The following is a 5,786-nucleotide window of genomic DNA, read 5'->3' as shown; positions in this document are numbered from 1 at the left end:
GCGTTAAGTATGTTTTTTTTTTTTTTTTTCTTCTTTTTAAAGAAAGAAATTTTAAAAATCATTTTTTTTTTTTTTACTCCTTTTTTCTCTCCCTTTGTCTCTTTTTCTTTATAACCCATCATAATTCCTAGAAAATTCCATTAAAAAACAATTAAATACAATTCAGTTTATTAAGTAAGACCACATGCTAGGTTCCCTTATGCTCTCTTCTATCATTCCTTCTTTTCCCATCAAATGGACTCAACAATTCAACAATGCAATCAAAGAGAAATCGAAAAGGATACCGTCTTTAAATCGAACTGAAAGTAAAGGACATTCTTGATTACACAGGCAGCCATGAGGAGGCGGTCAGTGGCTTCACAGTTTAAATGCGTTTTTGTTAATGAAATAATGAAACATTTTATGCTTCTTTTTGTTTTTAAGTGTTTTATATTTATTACCAAAACAACAAATTCGAAAGATAGCTTCCTAAAGAGTCCCATATAAATGAATATATGGTGAGAAAAAAATAAAACTAAATAAATAAATTGATTGGATGTTAGGTGATTTGTGTGAGAATCTCAATTGTACAATAAACGTAAATTAATTTTTGAAGAATTTTTTTAATGAAAGCAATAAATTTTTCCATCATTTAATTTCAAGTAAGCATAAGTAAATCGCTCTATCGTTCGTTCTATCAATGAATGAATCATTTATCACTTTTCTACGCATTTGATTTGAATTCTGCTACGGGCATAAAGTTGCCTTAACTTTGAATTATGTTCTTAAGGAGGTTACAAATAGCCCATAAGGTTTTTAATATGTATAGAAGCTTTTCAACATTATTCTCAAAATTGGGTTTATAGTCAAGCTTGCAAGAGTAACTTGAAGTAAAAATATAGAATTATAACATCAAAATAGTATTTAAACAAATAAAATTGAACCAAAAATAAATTAAATCAGTGCTTCTCTTGCAACCATTGCTGATTGGGTTAAATATTTTAAGTAATCAGTTCACTAAAACAATTTTTTTGCTTTCATTAAAGAAAATATTCTGTTTTACGAATTAAACGACTTGTATTTTCATCCATTCATTAATGATTCAAAAAATATTCAAAAAAGTACAATTACACCTAAGCACGGCTAACGCCGTTATATCGCTTCATCGTATGTTTCATATGTTAAATGTATTTATGAAATATCTTTCCAATCATTTAAGGACATTCAAAAAAGTTTGAATAACATTTGTAAAGCATTTCAAAATTGAACCAACCTTACCTGCACCATGTTTCCAAAACAATTTCAATTATCGAAATACCACACAATTGCGCAAAGCAACTTATTTAATGAACAATATAGTAATTAATCCGTAAGGGATTCGAAAGTCTTGTAGCTACGTGATTGTTAAAATAAAAAAATGAATGAGGCGGCTTTGATGTAATAGTTTTAATAGCCAAATGTTGACATTCAAGGTTTAATTGATTCCCATTGGAACTGCACTGATAAGAATTTCTAACTTTGTCCTGCTACCGCTTTACAATGAATGAGTCTTCAAATCGAGCAACAAGCTAATAATATAAAGCTTTTCACATCAACCTTTCAAGGATCCCCGCCGGCCTTTCTGCTATTCAAGTTACCTTAGATCATAAGTTTCTATGTAATGCACTAAAGGAAAATTATTGGGTTATTTCTAAAAGAAATTAATTAACGGGCAATAAATTATTCAACTATTTTTACATGACAACAACAAGCAGAGAGTAACAGCGGACAGAAATTTTTCATTTACCCGTAGGCAAATTAATTGCCACACAGGACTATACCAAAAGGCAAAAGTTTCAGGAAGAACTCCGCTTAAGTTTTGAGAATGTCACTATTATTTCAATATTCTATTCAACTTGTGTAATCTGCAGAGAAGATATGAAATGTCAACACAGACGCCTATCATTTTAAAATACTTCGTGTTCACTTAAAATTAATATCGAATGATTTTTTTCGCTGATTTTACACATGTCCACTAAACAACACAATCTCTCACGTCTGTATATTTAGAATTCTATTCTTTTTATCAACGTGCCGTCGATAAATGGCTGCCCGCATATCGCCTGTTCACATATAAGCAGCTGACTTTAAAATAAAAATGAAAAAAAAATAAAAAAAGAAAAACAAACAAGAGTAAAGAAAATCATGTGTACACTGAAGCCAATCAAAACGCGTAAAACTGGTGGCTTAACAAGAAAGAAAAACATGAATACAAAACACAAACGACGACAACAACAATTAAAACTAAAGTCAATGAGAACATTTACAAAGAGAAGAGAGTGGCTGCCAATACAACAACACTTTCATGTACGTGTGTAAATTCCTTGAAGTGTGGCACTAATAATATGGCTACGGCTACTGTTTACGCGAAGCAATACATTTACATTTTTTTTGTTTTTTTTGTTTTTTTACCGAGCATGTATATAGAAAAAAGCTTAGGAGTGAAAGGAAGAGCGCATATATCCATAGCATGCACTTGATAGGAGGATTTTATGAAAAAAAATGAACACACAGGACAGCAACACTTACCCCAAGCAAACAAAAAGGAAATAAACATTGAAAAGAATTTTCGATTAACACTGCTGACTGCTAGCACTGTGCAGAGCACTTTATTCGAATATTTTTGTTTTGATAAACTAAACTTTATATTGAATTTCACTCTACATATATGATAGTAATAATAATGATGATGATGTTAACTTAACGGCTGCCTAAAAACAACTGACAAAAGCATGACATTAATATTTATTTTAGCGAGTGTCAGGTGGGAAAAAAAAAATTAAACCACTAACAGACAAACAGGTAGATGTGTAAATAAGATGCACTTAAGAATACATGTAAGTAAAGTACAAAGCAAAGTCAGCACAACGACTTAACCGCAACCTGTGTTATAAATAACAAACAATAAAACATCAATAAATGCAAGCAAATTAAACTAAAAAAAAAAAAAAATGAGAAAAAAGAAAGAGTAAAATAAATTACTCATCATCTGCATTGAACGCCAAATATCGTTAAAGCAGCTCGAGATCAATATGGAAATTTCTTTGAGAATGAGAATTTAATTTGTATATGAAGAGCAAACAGAAAATGAAAAAAAATGAAAAAAGGCAAGAAAAACAATCCAATCAACACACGTTGAAGGCAACAAAGAGGGTGGTGCTTAAGACCAGTAGCCGAAGCCAAAGTGTTACGAAGTTTAAGATTTAAGTCGAGCATATTACTTAACAAAACAACGATCGGCTAATAACGAGAGAGAGTAAGAACAAATATGCTGCGCTACACTGTAAGAATTTCTTGATGAAATTAATTCGTAGCGAAAGTCCAGCACTTTGCGACATCAAACTTTAACTTAATGTTTTTTATAATTAATGTTTTATAATTAAAATGATTTTTATAAAACTTACCTGTCATGCAGTTTGACTTTTTTTGAAAAGTAATACGAGGAAGTTTTTAATGCTTTTTTTAGTGATAAATGTAATTACTTTAGTAATAACACTGAAGCCCGTTTTTAATATAAATCTATTAATTATTTTAAAATACGAATTTTAATTAAAATTTTAATATTTAAAATTTTGCTGCAAAATGTTTATACGGAACGTTTAAGCGTTTGCTTTCGGTTGTGCGTGATATTGGCTGCGTGCTTGGTAACGAACTAAGCTGGTAAGCTTCTGAAGTTTGTAATAATGCTGGCTTTCCTTCTTTTTTACTTTTGGCGTTTTGTGGTTTAAGATGATAATAGTGCCTGGTATTGGATTCCTACTACAACAGCTTTTATATTATTAATAAAATATATTCCACTTCCGAACGCTTCCGTGCGCAACAGTCAACTGCAAAGTTACGATCGAAATTTCAACTTAACGGCTGCCCGTGTTGAGCGGCTTCTGCTTCTCCGTATAACGAACGAGCGAACGCGCAAATGAATGATCACAAAACGGGCTGTTACTGTTTTCAGTTACTGTTACTGTTTCTGTTTCGCGTCGTGTACTAAACACACATTCATATAACAACTTACTTGTCTTAACGTTTACAATTTTGTTGTTGTTGTTGCTACTATTATTGTTTTTTTTTTTTTTCGTTTTAGTCTTAATCGCGCTGATCACTTCTTTTGCGCCGTCGTTTTCTGATTACCTTTTGGATTTTGTTTTATTTTTCAATATATTTGATTTTTTTTTTTTTTTTTTTTTTTTCGTACACCGAGACTTTGTTGTCTGCACTGCTCTGCACTATTCTATGCTATGGTTGGATTAAATAATAGGTCTCGCTTCACTTGCTTCATGCATTTGACTGTATATATGTAACTATATGAGCTGTGTTTAACATTAAGTCGTATCCGATACTCAAAAACAAAGCACACACAATATAAAAAAAAAAAAACAAAAAAAAAACAAAAAAGGAAAAATATCTTTCACTACTACTACGGCGCGTTGTAGCTAGCCATCCTCTCACGGGTGTGTTTACATTCATGGTTTCAACTTCACAGCAAAGTGAAACGGAACGTTGACACCTTAACCATTGTTTGTCTTTTTCTCTCTATAAGCCTATGATACATATTTAGCTTCAAACTCAGCCTTCATTCATTATTCATTCAAGTTATTTAGTAGAGAGTTTTAGAGTTTTCAGTGCGTGTGTGTATGTATACGTAAAGATAGAGAGATATTTTCCGACTCAATTTGAGTTGTATGTGATGTGAGACGTTTTTAGGCCTTTTTCGTAGAGTAGAGCAGAACAAAAAAAAGGCAAAATAGGCGGCAACTTATGCCAAAATCTCGCTCTAAGGAGTGTTAGTAATTATGTCCAAATAAAAGGCTACCGTAAGAGAGGGTACATGTATATATATATATATATATATATGTGTATATATGTAATTTTATATGTATGCGTGTGCGAATTTGTACGCGCCCCAACTCAACATCTACATATTAATTAGATGATTCTTACCTTCAAAAACCACACCAACACGAACACAAAAATTTCGAAATAAAATAAAAACAGTTACTATTGCTATGTAAGCCGTAAGAAGACTTCATTTTGTTTGTGCTTTAGCATGTGCCCTATGCCTTAATATTATCAAACTTAAATATGTGTGCGTTCTGTGTTATTGTATGTATGGTTTCGTATATGTTCATTGGGGCAAGCTTCTCTTTCTCTTTCTTTTTTATTAGGCTACTGTTTGCGCTTGAATTTTAGCAGCTACTGGTTCACCGTCAGACAAATAAGAGTTTGCCCTCATCAAGTTTATATCGGCAGAGCATTTTTTGCATAGTAAGAAAAAGAAATTAAAAAACCCATAGCAACAAGAAAAGGAAAAGAAAGCCAAGGGATACAACTGAACGGATTGAGAGGCGTTACTCGACCCTTCACTAACCAATAGTAATCTGTCAGCCAAAGTACGTGTTTTTTTTTTTTTTTTTTTTTAATTTATCGAATGCAACTAAAAGCTAGAGCAGTACCGCAATCGCGTTTCCAAAATAGAAAAGACGTTATCAGTTCACTCTTTAATACCTGAATAGATTAGATTTCATTTGCAAAAAGTAACCATCGAATTGTTTTATTAAAAAAAAAAAAAATCCTTGTAAGCGCAAAAGTCCGCAAACTTTTGTACAAGAAAAATCCATACTCGTCTAAATTAATTCATTTATAAATAATTTTTATTATTTTCCATTAACCGATATATTGCGTGTATTCGGCATGCGAATGTCAGTGCGCGTATATTTTGCGTAATAGGGTGGCAACAAAGAAATATGGGAAAAATCGCACTAGGTCTCTCT

The 5,786-nt window shown here is 31.8% G+C and overlaps 1 long non-coding RNA gene across 1 annotated transcript in view; it reads right to left on the bottom strand.

Moving 5' to 3' along the window:
• The window catches only part of LOC119633505, a 13,456-nt gene extending 9,375 nt beyond the window's left edge, over positions 1-4,081 (bottom strand). The window contains exon 1 of the long non-coding RNA XR_005246875.1: positions 3,423-4,081. This is a non-coding gene — a long non-coding RNA (uncharacterized LOC119633505). The remainder of the gene's footprint in view (positions 1-3,422) is intronic.
• Between the last annotated feature and the right edge of the window lie 1,705 nt (positions 4,082-5,786).

Source organism: Glossina fuscipes, unplaced genomic scaffold (assembly GCF_014805625.2).
Source record: "Glossina fuscipes isolate IAEA_lab_2018 unplaced genomic scaffold, Yale_Gfus_2 2, whole genome shotgun sequence".
Classification (NCBI taxonomy): Eukaryota; Metazoa; Arthropoda; class Insecta; order Diptera; family Glossinidae; genus Glossina; species Glossina fuscipes.
Note: the sequence above shows the minus strand (reverse complement) of the source record. Positions and strands in the feature narration are given on the sequence as shown.